A 22,966-nucleotide genomic window follows, 5' to 3' on the forward strand; every position below is an offset into this window, starting at 1 on the left:
AGAATCTGATGCAGGAGCATCCCATCAAAGTCAACTTTGACCTCTAGAAGGTCTTGGAAATTTACCAAAAAAAGTTGGTTTCCTCAAATTAAAATGTAATATTATTTAGAAATTAGATAGGAAACTCAAAATAATTTAGGCATAATTTGGATTTGTTCCTATACAAGGAATCAAAACAATTTGTATATTGAATAAATTAGGGGTCTATGTTTTTCCTTCCCTAAAGATAGAGGATTTGATCCTATATCTAGGATTTGAAATGATCTTATTATTGGTTGTATAAATAAACTAGTAGTTTCTATTAGGCACATTGAAGGATGCCTAGAGTGTGTAAAAGGAGAGAAAAGGAATAAATAAGGCGAATTCTAGTTGCCCCAAGGGTTATCTCAATTGGTTGAGTTTTTGTTGCTAAGTACCTCACCAATTGGGAGGTCACGGGGTTAATTATCCTCGGCTTAGGCCCTACTAGTGTGGCCGATGGGATGTGATCACTTCAAGTTGATTTACCCATATTTTCCCTCATCGGGAAAAAATATGAGTTCTAGTTGTTAACTCATTTTTTTTATTTGTCAATTCCTTATTCCTTACTACCCGTGATTAATAAATTTTAGTTATTGATTTCTTTGTGTTGGTATTTCTACTTTAAACTGCAATTAATTCAATTTCTAAGATTTTATTTGAGATTGTTATTGTTTAGTGGTAAGATTGCAATCTAGTAGCATTAAATGAAGAGAGCAAGGAAAAGTGGACCTAAAGAAGAAAATCCTTTTGGCACATTGTAAGTAACAAGAAAATCATGGATGGATCTTTATATTGGTATGAAATTGTAGACGTGTGGTTGTGGGTTTGAGAATAGGGGAATAGTGTGAAGGAGTGCATAGGAGTGCGCTATGTAAATTTGTCATTGAATCATTATAATTTAATAAATAGTATTGTGACATGAACCCCAGGAAAGAACATAGTCCTATAGATTATACTTTTACCAACCTTAAATTGTGGATCCTTAAGAGGAAAAGTCACATCGCAACAAATCGAAATCATGGTCAGAAGCGTTAAAATTGACTATAACTACAACATTTAACTTGTAATGTTCAAGGCAAGGGATTGTGTAAATCATGGACAATAAAGCAACTAGTCCTATTGATAATTGATCAACCATGGATGCAACAGAAAAGTAAAATGTTGGTGATTTAGCATCTAATCAAATTTGTGGTCAATCACTTGATTATAGTTTGTTTTTTACCAATCGTGGAAGCATAATCTTGCATCTATTTTATGAGGTCACATGACTAGTCTAATTTGCTATAGATATTAGGTAACTTTGATGTGAGTTATCCACACATCACAAATATAATGGATTGTAAGCTCAAAGGAGAAATAAACTTGAAATATATCCCAAATGAAGGTCATAAGTATCAATTTTATGGATTGATAGATCATAACCTAAGAGATGCTTTATTAAACCCACACTAAAGGTCATTAAAGTAATGCCTCAACATTTACCGGTAATAATTGTAGTTAGTTCTGATAACATATTAGGTTACATAATGGAAGCATGGATACAAGGATGGTCAAGGATAGGAGGTCAAGCCTATGAAGGTGAATAGATATGGAATGCAACGAGATGACCAACTCCGTGCAAAGGAGTGAGGATTGGTAAGTATTCAAAATTATGAGTTTTAAAGTTTAGATGCATAATCCTTGGTTTTATATTCCATCAAACACTTTCATAAAAAAACTAACCCTACGTTTTAGAAGTCAGAATCTGGAAAATTTTGGGCCATAAACCATATATAGAATGTTAATTTCCATCATGTGGCATCAATGTAGGAAAATCTTGCATGTTTGAGAAGGTATAGTATAAATCTAATTCCTAGATACAAAATTACACCTATAGCATCTTTTGATCATTAATTGGTCAAAACAAAAGAATGAATTTAAAGCCTTTCATTATTTTTCCATTAAGTGTAATATTGATAAATGAGTGTAATGATTTTAGTTTTTATGGATCTATAACATTCAACATAGAAGGAGAGTCATAGGCCTAAATACTTATAAGGAAGGACTCCAAAATTGGAGGTCATCACAACAATATTAGAGCATAAATCTCATAAAGTTATTTTCAGAGCTAATGGTGGATCATCACAAGAATCCAGAAGAAGGATTCAAGATATGAGATCAGAGGTGGAATATTTTGAAGTAGTGAAGGTGACAGGGAAAACATTAGCACAAAATTAATTAAAAGTGCAAATTTGGATTAAGTCTAACATGTAAGCACAATATTTATGTTTTTTAGTTAAACTCTAGTAGAATATTTGTTGTTTGAAATGAGAAACAAGAGAAGAAAGAGAATTTGGGGTAGCCCTTACAAATAGTAAAGTCGTGACAAAAGGAGAGAAAGTGAAGCTCTTAACACAAAGTGAGAAAGTGCAGAATCCTACATCTATGGTAGTTGAACAGAAGAGGAAGGTCAGAGGGTTCTAGCGGATAGAACGAGAGATACCAAAAACCAGGTTTATGAGAGAGACTATGGAGAGGTATTGGGTAACAAGGTGAAACAAACTTATTACTATGAAGGCTTGTTTGCAATTCACAGTTAAGCATGGAGAAGCTCATAAAGAACGACATCGAGATGAATATGGATAGTTAGCTATAGGGTTTAGAGAAAAGAAGCCATATCCAGATGAGTGAAAAAGAGTTTGAAAAAGAGATTGTCCAGTTGAATGAGTAGATAAATGTGATGATGAAGCTGCTATAGGAGAGGATGGAAAGAGTAGAAATATGGGTGGAATTTGAATAATAAGGTCAAGTGGCTTGTTGTGTAATTGTTTGTAAGAATCTAAGACAAACATTGAGGATCTAAATAGAGAAAAAGATCATAGAAGTTGAGAATATGAAATATTCCTTTGGAGGAGGACAAATAGTTCACTTTTGTGAACTAGAGCAAGGAATAATGCTTGGAGAAGAAGATGAGGAGGATTAGAGACTTGATGAGAATATTATGGAGTGTTGGGAGGATTTAAACCAACACAAGGAAGAGATGTTAGAAGCATCAAAAAAGACCAAGGAGTTTCATGCTTTTGAAACTAAGGGGTTGTATGTGGATGCAGGTTACAAAGATGGATAACCCCTAGGACTTTCCATAAAAGAAAATGAAGAATTTCTTCATGAAGGCATAGAAGTGGCCTAAATCAAGAATTTTCCAATAGACGGAATAAAAGAGACAAAAAATCTCGGGGAAGAGTTAAATTTTCTATAAAAGTGGTTAGAAAAGCCCAAGGTTGATGAGGAATGCGCACAACTTGTAGACACAATTCAAGTGAGTTTTAAAGAGAATCCAAGAATTCCCAACAACAGTGGTATAGCTAGATAAGTTGAAGGAAAAAAGGATAAACTAGGGAAGAATATAAGAAAACAAATTTTAGAAGAGAAGATAGTAGTTTCTAGCAGGGAGAGAATTGAAAATAAACAAGTAGTTCAAGAAGAATTTGATGTACATGAAATATCAAAGGAGGTAACAGGCTAAACATATATGGAAGAAAAAAAGAGTCCAATGGATGGTGTTAGCAATCATTCTCATGATTGAGGAAGAGCCTCTATGTGTTGGGTGTTGAGCCTTATTATCTTCTTTATTCAAAGGTATTTTCGCATTGGACCCCAGTTCATAATGTGGCGACAACACCACCCGTAAAATGTTCACCGCCAGGGGGTCTAGGGGGGTGACGACGATTATTTGGAGCCCCCCCCCAGTAGGGGATCGAGGGTAGCACCCCTGAAGCTAAAAATAGATGTAAACTTTCCTTGTAAAATTTTGTAATTTCCTAGTCAATTTGGGCCATTCATTAGGTGGAGATCTGACGGTAGACATTATGTTTAATTTAGGGTTTTTTTCCCTAGAAGGAAACCCCTCGCTATATATGAGGGAATTGTATTGCGTCTATGTAGATCTGTATTCTGAGTGAGAAAGAGAGAGGAGATTGTGTGAGAGAGGAGAGAGAATTACAATAGATCTGCTGTAGGTTGTATCTCTTCAGTTTGCTGGGTAATATAAGAGGAAGGACTCGCTGTTTCTCTGTGGACGTAGCCCAAATTGGGTCAACCACGTATATCTGTGTATTTGTTGTTTTATGTGTTTATATGTGTTCCATTGCTCTATAATATATAATTTTCTAACAACTCGTATCAAAGCCGAAGATCTATTTGGCTGATAAACTCGCAGGAGAGAAGGGTTCCTAGTTCGAGTGGGAGAAATGGCAGAAGATGGTAGGTTTAGGGTCGAAAAATTTAATGGCCAAAACTACCAGCTGTGGAAGATTATCTGTATCAGAAAGATCTGTACCTACCATTGAGTGGAAAGACAAAGAAGCTGACGAGTATGACAAACACATAATGGGATATTCTCGACAGAAAGGCACTTGGAACAATATGGCTGTGCCTAGTGGCATCGGTAGCCTTTAATATTTCAAAGGAAATGACAATAGAGGGTTTAATGTCGGCATTGGCCAAACTATATGAAAAACCCTCGGCCTCAAATAAGGTATTTATTATGAATCATTTATTTAATATGAAGATGTCAGAAGGTGGATTTCTTGTTGGTCATTTAAATGAATTTAATACAGTTACCAATCAATTAAGTTCCATAGGAGTTACTTTTGATGATGAAGTTAGGGCTTTGTTATTTCTATGCTCATTGCCAGAAAGTTGGAATTGTTTAGTTATGGCCATTAGTAACTCTGTCTCTGGATCTAGTACTTTAAAGTTTGATGATGTTGTCGGTGCAATCCTTAGCGAGGAAATGCGACAGTAAACCTTCGGTGAGACATCAGGTAATGATTTGACTGCAGAGACTAGGGGAAGAAAAATGGAAAGGGGAAAGAGCCCAGGATATCGTAGTAAGTAAAGGAAAGGTAGATCCAAGTCCAAATCAGGGATAATGTATTATAACAATGGGAAGAAAGGACCCCTGAAGAAAGACTGCAAGTATCGGAAGGGAAAAGAAGGAGATGCGCAACAAGAAAACAATCATGAAGCAAATGTGGAAGGTGATGTGTTACAAGATGATTTGATTCTTTCATTAGAAAATACTACTGATGCATAGGTGGTAGATTCAGGGGCCTCATTCCATGCCACACTTGATAGGAAACATTTTCATGATTATGTTCAAGGAGATTTTGGACAAGTTCGATTGGGTGATGATAAACCCTGTAAAATCATTGGAATGGGTACATTTTTCATAAAACAATAGAATGGAAATCAATGGCTATTGAAGGAGGTAAGACATGTTCCAGATTTGAAGAAAAATCTTATTTCAACAAGGCAGTTGGGAGGTGAAGGTTGTGTAACTACTTTTACAGATAAAACCTGGAAGGTCACTAAAGGAGCCCTGGTAATAGAAAAAGGAGAAAAGGTTGGTACATTATATTTATGCAATGGTATTTCTAATTCTGTTAATGCTTTAACCTCTAAAGGAGAAGATAAGACATTGTGGCATCATAGGCTCGAGCATATGAGTGAGAAGGGTATGCAGATTCTTCACTCAATAATTTTTTTGCCATGTTTGAAGCATGATAATTTAAAATTTTGTGAGAATTGTGTTTATCGAAAACAGAAGAGAGTTAGATTCCTCAGAGTCAGGAAAGAAAAGAAGAGAGAAAAATTAGACCTTGTGAATAAAGATGTATGGGGACCTGCTTAGGTATCATCTCTCGGTGGCTCTTGTTATTATGTTACTTTTATTGATGATGCAACCAGAAAAACCTCGATTTATTGTATTTGAAATAAATCTCATGTATTTGATACTTTCAAGAAATGGAAAGCTTTGGTTGAAAATGAGATAGGAAAAAGGTTGAAGTGTCTCAGATCAGACAATGGAGGTGAATATTGCAGTAAAGAATTTGATAGGTACTATTCAGAGAATGGAATTCACAAAGAAAAAACAGTTCCAGGAACACCACAGGAAAATGGTGTGTCAAAAAGGATAAACAGGACAATCATGGAGCGTGCAAGGTGCATGAGATTGCATGCAGGATTACCTTTACAATTTTGGGTAGATGTTGTAAATATTGTTGTTTATATAATAAACATAGGGCCTTCAAGTTCCTTGGATGGTGGTATTCCAGAGGAGGCATGGACAGGTAAAAAGGTAAACTAGTCATTTTTAAATACTTTTGGTTGTGAAGCCATTGTCCACATTAATAAAGAAAAGAGAACAAAGCTTGAGGAAAAATCAAAGAAATGTACCTTTACTGGATATGGTGTTAATGATTTTGGTTATCATTTTTATGATTATGAAAAACACAAAATCATTAGGAGCAGAGATGTCATATTCAATGAAAAGGTTTTGTATAAGGATCAGATGTAGGAAAAGAAACAGGAAAAAGAAAACAAAGAATACACGGTGCTCGATGAGATCACAGAAAAAGTGAAGGTGCCTGAAAACCATAATGACCAACAGCCAGAAAAACAACAACAACCACAATAGCAACAAGCTCCTCAAACACTTGAAAGTGGTGTTAGAAGATCTACCTGGATAAGTATACCCCAAGAACGATACTCTCCTTCATTATATTATGTATTGTTGACTGATTCTGGTGAACCAGAATGTTATGAAGGAAGAAGATGGAGGTAGAAAAAGGTATAAAGCTAGACTTGTGGTGAAGGGGTTTGCATAGAAAAAAGGTATAGACTTTGATGAGATATTTTCTCCTATTGTTAAAATGACTTCAATTAGAACTATTTTAAATCTAGTAGTAGCTGAAGATTTGCATCTTGAGAAATTAGATGTAAAGACAACCTTTCTCCATGGGGATTTGGAGGAAGAGATATATATGGAGCAACCACAAGGATATGAGGTAAAAGGGAAGGAGAAACTAGTGTGCAGGTTGAAGAAGAGCTTGTATGGCATAAAATAGGCTCCAAGGCAATGGTATCTAAAATTTGACAGGTTTATGTCTGAGCAAGGTTATTCTAGATGTCACTTTGATCATTGTGTTTATCTCAAAAGGCAAAATGATGGCATCTATATTATATTGTTATTGTATGTAGATGACATGCTTGTTGCAGGTTCTAACATGCAGTAAATAAATGTGCTCAAAATAAAACTGGCGAACTCATTTGCAATGAAGGATTTGGGTGCTACAAAACAAATCCTTGGTATGAGAATAACTAGAGACAGGAAGAATCGAAAATTAACATTGTCTTAGAGTGAGTACATAGAAAAGGTGTTGAAAAGATTTAATATGAAAAATGTAAAACCAGTTAGTATACCTTTGGCTAGCCATTTCGAACTAAGGAGGTGTGTCCCAAGACTGAGGAAGAAATGGCTTATATGTCTAAATTTCCATATGCATTAGCAGTTGGAAGCTTAATGTATGCAATGGTCTGCACAAGGCCTGATATTGCACATGCAGTGGGAGTTGTAAGCAGGTACATGAACAATCCAGGAAAAGAACATTGGATGGCGGTGAAGTGGATTCTTAGGTATTTGAGAGCTACCACAAATCAAGCATTATTCTTTGGTGGTTCAAACATTGCTATACAAGGATATGTTGATGCAGATATGGCGGGTGATAGAGATAACAAGAGGAACACAATAGGGTATGTGTTTACTATAGGTGGAACAACTGTCAGTTGGGTTTCAAAACTGCAAAGTGTTGTTGCACTCTCAACAACGGAAGCAGACTATGTTGTTGTTATAGAGGCTAGTAAAGAAATGATTTGGTTACAAAGGTTTTTGGATGACTTGGGTAAGAAGCAAGAGTTGGGCAGGTTATACAGTGACAGCCAGAGTGCCACACATCTTCCAAATAACTTTGCATTTCATTCCAAGACTAAACATATACAGCTTAAGTACCATTTCATATGACTAGTGTTGGAAGATGAACAATTGAAGCTGGAAAAGATACACACTAGCCAGAATCCTGTAGATATGTTAACAAAAGTTGTAATCAGGGAGAAACTGAGATTCTTCTCAATTTCAATTGGTCTTCAAGTATGATGATGAAGATGAGAAACAACTAGGTCCAAAGTGAAGTCATTGTCCAACAAATGAAGTAGTGGTGGAGTTTCTATAATCAATCTTCAAGTGGGAGATTGTTGGGTGTGGACCCTGATTATCTTATTTATTCAGAGGTATTGCTGCATTGGGCCTCAGTTCGTAATGTGGCGGCAACGCCATCCGTAAAATGTTCGCCACTAGGGGGGCAATGATGATTGTTTGGAGCCCCCCCGGCGGGGGATTGGGGGCAACGCCCCTGAAGCTAAAAAATAGATGTAAAATTTCCTTGTAAAATGTTGTAATTTCGTAGTCAATTTGGGCCATTCATTAGGCGAAGATCTGACGGTAGAAGTTATGTTTAATTTAGGGTTTTTTTCCCTAGAAGGCAACCCCTCACTATAAATGAAGGAATTGTATTGTGTTTATGTAGTTCTATATTCTGAGTGAGAAAGAGAGAGGAGATTATGTGAGAGTGGAGAGGGAATTACAATGGATCTATTGTAGGTTGTATCTCTTTAGTTTGCTGGATAATATAAAAGGAAGGACTGGCTGTTTCTCTGTGGACGTAGCCCGAATTGGGTGAACCACATATATCTATGTCTGTCTTGTTTTATGTGTTTTTTTGTGTTTACAATTCTGCAATATATTATATGTGTTCCATTGCTCTATAATATATAATTTTCTAACACTATAAACTATGGAACAAGTTGTTTTTAATAAGATTGTTTCATGTGTATATTTAATTAAAGTAAATCCAAAGAAAGATATGGATTTTGAGAAATGGTATGACCATGTTAAAAACGAAGAAAATATAACGAGCGGCCTTACATCAGATACAACAAAAGATATGGAACAATTTGCAAGATAAAAGAAATATCCTATTAATGAAAAGATCTCCAATGAGGGAGAGTGTAAATTTGAAAGGAATGAAGAATCAAGAGAAAGTTATGCATGAAGAGCACCCAAAAGAAGGAAAAAAAATGAAGAAATCATACAAGGGAGGAAAGTTAAAGAGAATATTTTAAAGTCAGGACAACATTCTAAACAAAGTGAAGGCACGAAGGAAACTATAAGTTGGCTTGGAGATACTTCTAACTATGAAGTACGTGGAGTCCTAAAATGGGCTATGCAATATTGTGATGATGAAAGTGTGGAGTTTTAAGACCCTGCCAAATATGGGATTGAAGTGAGTGGAAATTCTTTTCAAGACTATTTGGAGGCTGACAACAGGGTTGAACTAATTAGTGTTCAAAAGTAAGGTTTGGTTGATCATTGGTACATAATCACAGAGAAACCTCTACGAAGCAGTATGAGTTGTTTTTTGTAGGATTTCCTATTTGTTGAGGATTTAGCAGACTATGAGGCTAAAGGAAATTTTAAACAATATGTTGGCAGGATGGTGAGTTGGGAAAATAAACTATATTCCTTACAAATTTATGAGTATGGTATCATGGAGAAAAAAAAAATACTATTTATTTTCAATACCAACAAGTTATCAATGGATTACGAATGGATGAGCAGAAAGAGCTAAAGAAGGAACCTTGGATACATATTCAACATAAAGTGAGGCTATCTGAGTTGGAACATTGTGTGACAGAGATAAAATGCATTGAAGCGAAGTTTCAGGGATAGTTTAACATTGGTAGAACAAAGGTAGGAAATGGTGAAATTGGGACACCTCAAAGTGCATATTAAGGGGTATACCCAAGCAAACAAATTTTGGGATCCAAGGGGAAGTTTAAAAAAAAGCTACAATGAGCATGGAAGTAGTTGGAAGAATCATGACCAAGAGCCCATGAAATATTTTTAACCTAGGATTATGATGCATGAGCATCTCTTCAAAGTCAACTTTAACCTATAGAAGATCATGGAAATTTATGAAAGGGGGTTGGAACCCTCAAATTAAAATGTAATTTTAATTTAGCAATTGGATAGGAAGCTCAGAAGATTCTTGGCATAGTTTGGATTCGATCCTATACAAGGAAATGAACAAGTTTGTCTGTTGAATAAATTAGGTTTTTTTTTTTTTTTTTTTTTTTTTTTTTTTTAAATATTTCCAAAAGATAGAGGATTTGATTCTATCTCTAGGATTTAAACTGATATTCTTGTTGGTTGTATAAAAAAAACTAGCCATAGTTTGTATTAAGCATAGTGAAGGATGCTTAGAGTGTGTAAAAGGAGTGTGAAAGAATAAATAAACTGAGTTCTAGTTGTTAACTCATTATTTAGACTGGTCAATTCCTTATTTCTTACTAATGTGTGATTAGTAAATTCTCGTTATTGATTTCTTTGTGTTAGTAGTTCTACTTTAAACTGGAAGTAAATTCAAATTTTAAGATTTTAATTGAGATTGCTATTATTTAGTGGTAAGATTGCAATATGGAAACATTAAATGCTGACAGTAGGGTAAATTTGAGCAAAAGAAGAAAATAACTTTGGAACATTGTAATTAATAAGAAAATCATGGGTAGACTGGTATGAAATTATGGATGCATGGTTATGGGTTTGCGAATAGAGGAATAACAAGGAGTACATGGGAGCGGGCTATGTAAATTTGATATGTGTGTATGTATATGTGTGTGTGTATATATATATATATATAATGGAGAGGAATTTTTACATTATTACTGATGATGGGTGAGGCATTTTGATATTATGATTGATGATAGTTAGTAACATTGTTATGGTATTACGTTATTATTTATACTTTATGACTGGGGGAATCACAAGGTAATGTTTAATGATATTCGAAGGATATAATCCTAGTGGGGCCCCACCTTCTCATAAATAATTTATAAATATATATAATTTCCTTCAAATAACCCTCTTCTCCCTCAACTAAAGAAAAAGGTTGATTAAATAATTTAAAAGAAGTTGAGGTAGTTACCTTGTAACTACTTGAAAGAGATTACAAAAAAAGCAAGAGGCCTTTGAAGGAAGGGATTGGAAAAAGGGAAGAGAGGTATATTACACTTTTAAGTTGTCAAATTTTTATTATACTTTCCCTTTTCCGAGTTAAGGAGCCTAACTGTTTTTGTCGACAACAAAAAATTCTTGAGGAGTGACAAGGAAGGAGTGATTTCATATTTTATTTTTTGTTCTTAGAAGTTTGTTTTAATTTTCCCACAACTTTTAATACTATTAAAAGGTCTAATTAATTTTCCAGTATTAATCAGTGCATCTTTTGCAGAGTTTTTGGTTGTAACAATCTTATCATAAGGGTCCAAGGTATACATTCTCACTATTATTTTTCTTATTTCTTATCAGTCAGTTGGATTTTTATGGACATATAACATATTTGGATTCTAAAGTCATTTTTAGTCCAATTGTTTGTAGAAATTTGAAGAAATTGTTGGTTGTACACTTATTTTTTAATAAAAATCAATCTTTTTGGCCACTTTATGTTCACCAAATATCTCTTTATATTTTATGTATAATTCTTAAGCATATTTGTGAAATTTACACCCTAGTTATTAGTTGTTATGTTTCATCTTTTCTAATACATGTGTGGTGGTTTTGGTCAATGGTGTATACAATTAAATATGCCTATGACTTATGTCATTTTTTTGTATATACAATAAGTCTTTGTCATTTTTTAAGTTGTAAAGTGTTATCTTTGTATAGTTGTTTCTTTTTATGTTTGACTTCCTTGTTGTACATACTTGCATTTTGTAACATATATCAATAAAAGTAGATAGGGCTATAAGAAACTGGGCTCAATTCCCATTATTTCACTTAGCGCTATGTGATTTGAAATTGTTGCAGGTGAAGAATTGAACTTCACCCTGTGACACTGTCTTTGTATATACTTGAATTATTTTAATATAAAATAAAATAACTAGGCTACTATTAGCGAGAGACTTTAGGAACTAGTTTTAAAGCAATTTTTACCAATTGAATATATTCTACTAGATACTAGTGAAGAAGAAAATTATAACTTTGGAAAACCTTAAAAAGAGAGGGATTTGTCCCCTCCCCAGTGTACTCTTTGTCTTTGTGCTCATCACATATTTCTATATTGCAACTTCATTAGGAGAGCTTGGTTATAAGTAGCTAAATGACTAGAGCATAAAGTTAAATAAGCCAACTCACTAAAGAAATTATTTGAGGCTTCACATCATCGTTGCATTAGATAATAGGATCAAAAGCCTTTTCTCAAAAGGGTTTGGATGGTTGAGCCTAAATATGTTTGTTAGAAACTTTGGCTAGCAATAAACTGAGTTATTTTTCATCAAATTCAAACTAGGCTAGATCAATTTGTTGAAAAAGAAACATATATTCTTCTAAGCTTGAAATGGATTAAACTAATTCCAAACAATAATCTAGACAAAGCGGAAACCCATTAGCTTACCATCAAAAACTGATTTGTCTTTATTCTATTCCAAATCAAATTCAATGGTGTTCATGATGGCAACTTTAGCTTATTGTTCAAGAATTTCAAAAAGGTGCTTGGAGCAAAATTCTTTCATTATTTTTTTTGATATAGACTTAAAATGGAACCCTAGGGTGGTAGGTGTGGGTGGGTTTCTCATAAACGTAAAGGGAATATAAAATGCACCTATTCTTGGAGCTTGGGAGTCTTATATAACAATTTAGCTGAGGTATACCCCTCTCCTTCAAAGGTTAAGAATGGCGGTTTCTCAGCATATTTCAAAACTATCAATACTAGGGGATTAAGGGGCATTTGTTATCACCAAAAAATAGTTCATCTATACCAAAGCCATAATTTTATTGATATGGGCATCACTTTTTCCATTCACTGCACTTCGTTCCATCTCCACCAAACCTTAGGAAACACATGCCCAACATTCATCATCTAAGAATTCCTACACACTCTTTAGCCATAAAAAATTATGTTCCCATTATGGGACCCACCCAAAAGTTGCACTAGCCCTATTTTTTACTGTTTCCACTTGGAATTTTCTAGAAAGCACAATAACCAAAAGTGGACATATCTAAACCCTTTAAAAAGTTGTTAAATTTGATAAGTTCAAAAAATCATTTTTTATGATGACCATGTCAAGAGCATTTATCTATTATTTTTCTTATAAAACCAAGAGGTCTCTCCACTCTCATCCATCCATCCATCCAAAAAAATAAGTACATGCTATCAAAATTTCTCTAGACGTTAAAATAATTTCTCTTGATAGTCGTTTAGCAAATAAAAAGTACTTAAAACCAAAAAAAGAGAATCAACTAGACCCTTGGGAAGAAAAGGATTATTGCGAAGAGGACATCTTGGATACCATCTTCTTTAGTGGTTTCTTTCATAGGTGAAATATAATTTTGCTTCTGTTGGGTATATAGTTTCGATCACATTGTTTATAACCTATTTATTCTCTTTGATGGTTGCAATTTATTTCTTTTATATCTTTCATATGATAAACAAGGATTTAATATAATTTGGATCTACTTTTAAATTATAGTTCTTATGTTTTATCTTTATATTTTTCTATATCTAGATCAAAAGCTCTCAATATGAAAATTTGGATACCCTTCTTGCATATTTCCACGAACACCTTGTCTTGAAGTGAAGCTTGTTTCTTTAGTTACTTCAAGTTAGCATGATCCTGTTGGCATTATGAGACCAGTGTTGTCCTGGATGGCAACTCACACAGATGGTAGATAATAGTGCAGCAGATCAGGAGCAAAGAAGTGATGATCAAACTACAAAGAATGAAGAAAGAAGAGTATATACGCAGGTTCACTATATACCAAGTAGGGTATACACGCAGGTTCACTATATACCAAGTCACGTATACGCAGGTTCACTATATACCAAGTAGGGTATACACGCAGGTTCACTATATACCAAGTCGCGTATACGCAGGTTCGCTATATACCAAGCAGGGTATACATGCAGTTTCATGCACGGAAAAGCGCGTACATGTCAGAAAGCTTATTTTTGGGTCCGTGGTATTTAGACCTATGGTTTTGGCCCGTCGTATTTCACCCATAAGTGTTGATCCCAAGTATTGGGTCGATGGTATTGTTTTATTATGGTTTTGGTTCGTGGTATTGAGCAAGGCCTAAGACTATAAAAAGAGAGGAAGATCATTAGGCAAAGGCATCTGAAAAGTCTTGAAGATCTGAGGAAGTATGAGATCCAGTATGCAGGTTATGGGTTGATAATGCATTGCTTTATCTGAGCTAAGGAGGGATCTCACCGATTGATGGAGAACAAGATCTAAGGAGAGATCGGGATCAAATGGTTTGAAATGAACTATCTTTATATGGTTGATTACGCTTATTCTAGATCTGCATACTGACGCATGTGATGTTCTATAAATGTTATGAGTATGACTGATGTCTGGTACAACTGCAAAGTTATAAGAAAATATTTTTAGATCTGTACGCGGGTTGGCCTTGGAAAAGACGTGTATGTACACGGGTTTGATTCATCGTAGTAGCGTATACATTTTGAAGTTTGATGTTTGAATTTGCAGTTGGGTCTGATTGTTATTGCAGAGTTCTGTTGTCTGCTCTGTGTTCTGGTGACTGTGTTGTTGACAGGGTTTTCAGTGTTTCAGTGATTGATGATGCTAGTATTGATTGTTTTGTGCTTCAATTATATTTATGGGTCTAGTATGAAAATTTGATGAAACGTGGCCTTCAGATTATAGTGTTGTGCTTCAGGAGTATCCAGTCTGAAAATGTATGAAATGTGGTACCTGGAGGAGAGAAGATTGTAGGCCGGCGCCTACGTACTAGTATCTTAGCTAGTACAAGAGAAAAGGGGGTTGGAGCTCCCTTCCAGGAGAGTCTGGAGAACGAGAGAAGGTTGTATCCTTCTGCAGGTTGTAGCCTGCGTGCTGGTAAAGGACTACACCAGTACATTGTAAAAGAAGTTTCTTAATAAAGGAAGATAGAAACGAATTGCAGCAGGTGGTTTTCACCCACATTGGGTTTCCACCTTATATCATGGTGTTCATGTGTGTTGATCTATCTGTTTTACTGCTACTGTTGACTGTTAATATGGCTAATAATGTTCTGATGCACCCATTGAAGATCACATAACTGAATCATGAGTTTAATGGTTATACGCTAGTTGCAATAGACACAGTCGCGTATATACGCGGGTATACTTAACTGAAGTAGCGTATATGAATCTGAGTATGAAAATGAAAAAGTTTTATTGATTAGATAATACTGATTCACCCCCCCTCTCAGTATTATTTCCAACAATTGGTATCAGAGCAGGTCCTTTGGTAGAGGCTTGATCGCTTAAAGGAGATCCGTGGAACAATGGGAAAGAAGCTTAAGAAGAAAGCACATAAGCGGAAGAAGACATCTCAGAAGAACTATGATAGTGGGAGAATCGATTGGGGATTAGGTATAAGAAGCTCTTCAGATTCAGAATCAAATTCAGAATCATTTCAGAATGAAGATGAACTATCAGGTATGAATTTGCTATCCTCTGATGTTCCAGCTATCTATCCATTTGGAAAAGATGAAAGTGATAGCGAAACAACTAAATTTGCTCTTATGGGTGAACAAGAAAGATATCAAATAGAGGCAGAAGTTAAAAGTCTGACAAACAAAATTAGAACTCAAGAAGAACTTTTGAACATAAAGAATGGTGCCTTCAAAGAAGCTGCTACTAGATTAAAGACTGAGAGTTATTCAAGGACAAATATCAAAAGTTGCAGGATGAAGTAACATCTCTAAGTAATGAAGTCATTGAAAAGAACACAACAATCATGGAGCTCAGAGATCGATCCAGTTATTATGAAAGTCTTGAAGCTACGACCCTCTCGCTAAAGGAAGACCTTGAAGAAACAAAGAAGCAGAATAAATATCTACTCCAAGCTATTGAAAAACAGGAAAACGAAGTTATCAGCTTAAAATCTCAGCTGAAATGTGCCTTCAGAATTCGTCAAATGCAGCAGGATGTGAATGAAGAACAAGAAAAGGAGATTCTCAAACTAAGGCAACAAATGGAAGAGGAAAGAAATGCTGAAGAAAACATGAAGAAACAATGTCTGGAAAAGGAAGAACAACTTCAAGTTGAGGTAAATATCTTGAAAGCTAAATTAGAAGAAAAGGATAAACTATTACTATTTCAAGATAGTACTAAAGCCGTGGATGATATTCTTAGTAGTCAAAGGTCTCCTACTATCAAGACTGGTCTTGGTTTTCATGAATCTGTTGAAGATGGATATAGTTCACAAGGTGAGGCAAGGAACTCTAAAGAGAAATCTAAAATGATCAACAAGGAGATAAGAGAGATGAGAGGTCAACAATCAAGGAAAGAGATTCTTCAAAGAAAATATTTTACTCCTATCTATGGAAGTAATAGTTGGCCATTTACTCAGATGAATAATATTGAATGTTATGAATGTCATAATCTTGGACATGTTGCAGCTAGATGTAGAAGAATAATGGTTCAAGATCATCACATAAAAAGATCATCACATTCCAGGTACTTTAATGGATATTGTTTTTCTTGCAATATGTTTGGTCACAAAGCTGCTGATTGCTACAGGAGGAATATGAAACATGTAAGATGTTATGCATGTAACAAGCTTGGACATATAGCAAAGGAATGCAGGAAAAAAGGACGAACATCACATCAAAAGGAGAAAACATCATCACACTTGAAGATATGGAAGAAGAAGGAAGTACAGTCAGAAAAATGTGGCACAACACAATGTACTCAGATACAGCACAACACAGACATAACAGACTCAGAGGGAGCTGAAAGTATAAAACTTCAGTGTCCTGAATCTCATACGCAAGTTCCATAAAGGGAAGTGGTGTATATACGCGAGTTGGATACTGCACAGTTGCGTATATGATTATCTGAAGAAATGCAGTAGGGACAGGTTCAGGAAAAGGATCTGATATGATTCAGTCCATTATTTGCTCTATTGGTTAATTGTTACAATCTGCTGAGGATGTGTGGAAATGTTTTGTAAGATGTCTAGAAGTGTTTTGATCCTAACTTGATGATGATGATGTCTTGATGCTTATTGCTGATATATGCATGATCAGATCTAGCAGATGGCACAGGTTGAGGCGGAGCACATGCCTTTAATAATTCATTGTTGGCATTATGATTAATAGTCCTTGATGATGATGCCTATATGGCTAAATGATATATCTTGCTATGATGTGGTTATGAGTTGTCCATGATATGATTCTTGTGGATACATGGTTGATGTTTAGATCATATTTATGGACTGATTCTTAGATGGTGCATGCTTTCATGGTGATCTTCATAAGGATAAGGAGAAGTACAAAGCTTGACTTCATTACTTGATGATGAGTCACTCATATGCTACGGTTATAATGCAGGATTCCTATAGTTCTTGGTGCTCATAGTTGATGATATAAAGAAGTTTTGACAAATGAGTTTGAGCTCAAGATACATAGTGCTGATACATGGATGACTACTCAAAGTTGCTTGGTTGGAGACATGATGATGAGTTCTTTTCTATATGATACTTACATATGTTAATTGATGCAGATGTTCCCAAGTAATGATACTTGGATCATGTAGATCTTGATGTTGATGAAATGGCTATGGTGGTTTCACACATGATATAATGTGAATGACTCTGAATTCTGTTCAAAGGAATGAATTGATGCAGACATACCTTGTTATAGGTTGATGACTTATAGGACATTTACAGGTTGGTGATCTGGAATTGGTTGTACGCGAGTTTCACAAGGAGTATCCACGTATATACGCAAGTTTCTGTGGATACAGTCGCGTATATGTTGGTTTGAATAAAATCAGTGGGCCAGACTCTGAGTGAGAAGAGTCTCATATGGGTCTGACAGAGACCATCTGGCACAGGTTCAAGGGGAGAAAATTAACTTCTAATAATGCATTGTTGGCATTATCTTAGAAGCTTTTGGTTCTAGTTCACAACTGGTGTTGGTTTCAGGTGGAACAGAGGCAGAGGAAGAACAAAATGAAATCTTGGTTGCTGATCTGAATGGTGATTGACAGATGCTACTGCTATCAGTTATTGGTGACTTTCATAAGTCTTGCTCTTGATATTTGGTCTTTATGTCATGTATTTCTTTTATTATCAAGGTCATGTAACAGCCTATATTGGTTTCCCCACTATGCTTGGGATGAAGATGTAATGTTCTTGTTTTATCATGTGTAAACTTTTGATGTATCCCCACTTGGTTGGGTGGATGAGTCAATATTTGTATATCCTCTCTTAGTTGAGAGATGGATGTATGTATGAGTCTTTGGTGATAGGAAGGTCATTTATGATAGAGTCATGTTCTTCTTGTAGAACATTTTTTTGCAGATCTTGCCTACAGTCAGGGGGAGCATGAATAGCACACTTCAACAGTGCAGAGACTCAGCATGTACTCAAGGGGAGCATGGACAGATTGGTACACTTTGGCATATAAAAAGGGGGAGCTCATTCAGAGAGTTCAGCAGGTACTCAGGGGGAGTATGAACAACTGAATGCTTATCTTGGAAAGAGAATATCTTGGTTCGCCCTTTGCCCTTGATGTCAAAGGGGGAGAGTGATTTGGTGTTGTTGCCATCAAGTCCAAATGGGGAGATTGTTGGCATTATGATGCATGTGTTGTACTTGATGGCAACCCTCTCATAGAAGAACATCTCACTTACATATAACTAGATCAATCTACAGATGTGACTAAATGCATGGGATGCAGGATAGCTCAAAGGAATAAGAAGATCAAGTTCTAAGGATGACAAGTTAGCTTTGCCATTAAGTCCAAAGGGGGAGATTGTTGGCATTATGAGACAAGTGTTGTCCTTGATGGCAACTCACGTAGATGGTAGATCATAGTGTATCAGATCAGTAGCAAAGAATTGACGATCAGACTACAAAGTATGAAGAAAGAAGAGTATATACGCAGGTTCACTATATACCAAGTAGGGTATACACGCAAGTTCACTATATACCAAGTCGCATATACACAGGTTCACTATATACCAAGTAGGGTATACACGCAGGTTCACTATATACCAAGTAGGGTATACACGCAGGTTCACTATATACCAAGTCGCGTATATGCAAGTTCGCTATATACCAAGCAGGGTATACATGCAGTTTCATGCACGGAAAAGCACGTACATGTCGGAAAGCTTATTTTTGGGTTCGTGGTATTTAGACCTATGGTTTTGGCCCGTGGTATTGCACCCATAAGTGTTGATCCCAAGTATTGGGTCGATGGTATTGTTTTATTATGGTTTTGGTCCGTGGTATTGAGCAAGGCCTAAGACTATAAAAAGAGAGGAAGATCATTAGGCAAAGGCATCTGAAAAGTCTTGAAGATCTGAGGAAGTATGAGATCCAGTATGCAGGTTATGGGTTGATAATGCATTGCTTGATCTGAGCTAAGGAGGGATCTCACCGGTTGATGGAGAACAAGATCTAAGGAGAGATCAGGATCAAATGGTTTGAAATGAACTATCTTTATATGGTTGATTATGCTTATTCTAGATCTGCATACTGACGCATGTGATGTTCTATAAATGTTATGAGTATGATTGATGTCTGGTACAGCTGCAAAGTTATAAGAAAATATTTTTAGATCTGTACGCGGGTTGGCCTTGGAAAAGACGCGTATGTACGCGGGTTTGATTCATCGTAGTAGCGTATACATTTTGAAGTTTGATGTTTGAAGTTGCAGTTGGGTCTGATTGTTATTGCAGAGTTCTGTTGTCTGCTCTGTGTTCTGGTGACTGTGTTGTTGACAGGGTTTTCAGTGTTTCAGTGATTCAGAGATTGATGATGCTAGTATTGATTGTTTTGTGCTTCAATGATATTTATGGGTCTAGTATGAAAATTTGATGAAACGTGGCCTTCAGATTATAGTTTTGTGCTTCAGGAGTATCCAATATGAAAATGTATGAAATGTGGTACCTGGAGGAGAGAAGATTGTAGGCCGGTGCCTACGTACTAGTATCTTAGCTAGTACAAGAGCAAAGGGGGTTGGAGCTCCCTTCCAGGAGAGTCTGGAGAAAGAAAGAAGGTTGTATCCTTCTGCAGGTTGTAGCCTGCGTGCTGGTAAAGGACTGCACCAGTACATTGTAAAAGAAGTTTCTTAATAAAGGAAGATAGAAACGAATTGCAGTAGGTGGTTTTCACCCACATTGGGTTTCCACCTTATATCGTGGTGTTCATGTGTGTTGCTTATGTGTGTTGATCTATCTGTTTTACTGCTACTGTTGACTGTTAATATGGCTAATAATGTTCTGATGCACCCATTGAAGATCACATAATTGAATCATGAGTTTAATGGTTATACGCTAGTTGCAATAGACACAGTCGCGTATATACGCGGGTATACTTAACTGAAGTAGCGTATATGAATCTGAGTATGAAAATGAAAAAGTTTTATTGATTAGATAATACTGATTCACCCCCCCTCTCAGTATTATTTCCAACAGATCCATACCCTAGTTCATCTCCTTCATTTGGTTTGGTGCCATCTAGTTGGTTGTGTTTTCGTGACATCTGAAAGAATTCAATTACCTCAAAGTCCTCAAATTAAGCATGAGATTTGTGAATGATTCTTTCTAGAGGAATATCTTCCAAGGATCACCAGAAGTACAAGTATCTAATGGAATTGGAGAAATATCCTATAACTATGACATGATTCAATACTTTATACGTGATCAACACCAATCATTTACAGAGAACGATCACCTCTAATTCCTTATTTATTTCTCTCTCTAGTCCCCAAGTGAAGCATATTTCTTGATTTTCTTTAGGGTCTAGAATCATCCCCCAACACCCACTAGACCTTGAGATATCATATTGCATTGGAAACCTAAAAACCATCTCATAATTTATCAAATAGGAAGGAAATAGTTAAATAAATGAAAGAAAATAAAATGGAAAATATTTATTACTAAACAAAAAATTATATTAAAATGGTTCACTAGTTAACTATATTGAACTTTTTTCGGTGACTCTCTCTTGAAATATTGTAGATCGTATAGAAAATCTGCATCTTACCTAATCTTGATTTATTATCAAGTTCAAAATTTGTGAAACTTAAAAAAAATTTAATCTTATTAAAAGTAAAATAATAGTTAGTGGTGGAAGGTGCATGGGGGGTTTATTCATGCAGGTACATGGGGCATTTATTCATAACCCTAAACAAACAAAAGTTTATTCACATGCCTAGGGTCTTGGAACAACCTCCAACAACGTGGCTAAAGAATATACTTCACTACAAGGTCTAAATATCATAAAACTTATTAATTTCTCTAAGCTAATAGTGATTGGAGATTCATCTTTAATTATCAGATCCCTACTCTTTAACCTCTCATTACAAGAGTATCAAATTGGATTAGTTTTGGAAAGAGTGAAAAGTGAAAGAAACCTTGGAATCAATATTTTGTTTCCATGTCCTAAGGGAACAAAACATAGAGGTCGACCACCTAGCTCACCAAGCTACAAAAAGAAGAATTGGGTTAATTATGATTAACAGTAAGGAATATTCGCAACCTATAGTTTAAACACATCACAAACTCAACAAATTGTAAGGTTATGAAATGAAATTTGGATCAATGAATGTTTGTTAATTATAGAAATGTTTGGAGTTGGTCGACAAGATTACTCCACTCTCTTCACATGCTCTTATCTTTATCCATCTATGTTTATGATTTTATTACCATGGATTGACAAGATGTTGGTGGGATCAAGTGATGAGGTTCATCAATGGGTAATTATATGGACCTTAATGCCACTCTCCAACTTATTAAAATAAACTTTTCACACATTTATTTACATGTTTTGTTATATTTTTCTTAGTGAGAAGGGTAAAGATGAGATGTCATGTCTCGTGGTCTAATGTGCATTAATTGCAGGTTTTGGAGCAAATTTTGGCTGCTTAAAGTGCAAGAATTCGAAGTAACAAAGAAAGAGGGATTTTAGGAGATTAGATCTCCCTCCTTAACTCCTCATTTACTCAAATATTCCTCCACCATATCTCATCAGCTTAGAGTTACAAGCAACCGAGCCATTAAGGTCATCGGCAACCAAGCTAGTGTTAGTTGAAGATTAGTTGATCTTGACTTGAAAGCCAAGCTTCCCTAAATTTAAGGAAGTTGTTGGTAGCTTCAATTGTATAAATAAGAAGGCCTAGAGCCTCATTAGGATTCAACTTTTTTTGTTGTAGCCAAGAGGAACTTTCGAGCTAGGACATTGTGATTGATGACTCTTATGTATTTTTGATATTTTAATGAAAATGAGAAGAATTCCCTTGATCCAACACTGAGTTGACTCAAAGGGTTGAAGCTCTTAGGTTAGGGCTCAACCCTAGTAGTAGAGGTTCCTCTTTTTTGTACATGTATGCTTATATTACATTCATAGTTAGCTGCTGAAGTGATTTTGGTTTTATTAATCTACAAGTATTTGGGTGATTAATTAGTTTGCTTGCATTTGTGGATAGTTAGATCAGTGGTATCACATTGACAGAAAACATTTCAGAAAATCTTGTGATAATGTCTTTCACCTCATCTTCCTTATAGGATCATGACTTGAGGGTTCCATTCACACAACCCAAAAACATAGTTCTTGTTTTCTTACTGCATAATCTAGGGTTTCTTGTTGAATAGATCACTGTCTTTGAGTTTCTTAGAAGTATTTGCAATTTTCATTTTGATCTCTTGAGTTTGCTATGGTTTAAAAGCACTTCCATTCATGAACTTAACCATTAGCTAATCATAATTATGTTTTCATCCATTCGACTCATCTTTTCCATTTATAGGTGAATTTGTGCATAAATGAAGAAAAGAGTGTATGTTGCTACAAGAGCTTCAAATTTGTAGGGAGACCTCATCTCATTCGCCTCTTCCAAGTCCTATCCACCCATGCTGCCAAGTTCCACCAAACCCTAAATCCAAATTCTTGTTTTGTAAGCAAAGTTGTCATTTCCATTGAGAAAATCCAACCATCTTGAAGCATTTGACTGAGCCTTGGATAGTGTGCACATCCTCCATGCCTTATTTCCCCA

The sequence above is a fragment of the Pinus tabuliformis genome, chromosome J (genome assembly GCF_031772625.1).
Source record: "Pinus tabuliformis cultivar Carrire ecotype Pingquan chromosome J, CPIR1, whole genome shotgun sequence".
In the NCBI taxonomy this organism is placed as follows: domain Eukaryota; kingdom Viridiplantae; phylum Streptophyta; class Pinopsida; order Pinales; family Pinaceae; genus Pinus; species Pinus tabuliformis.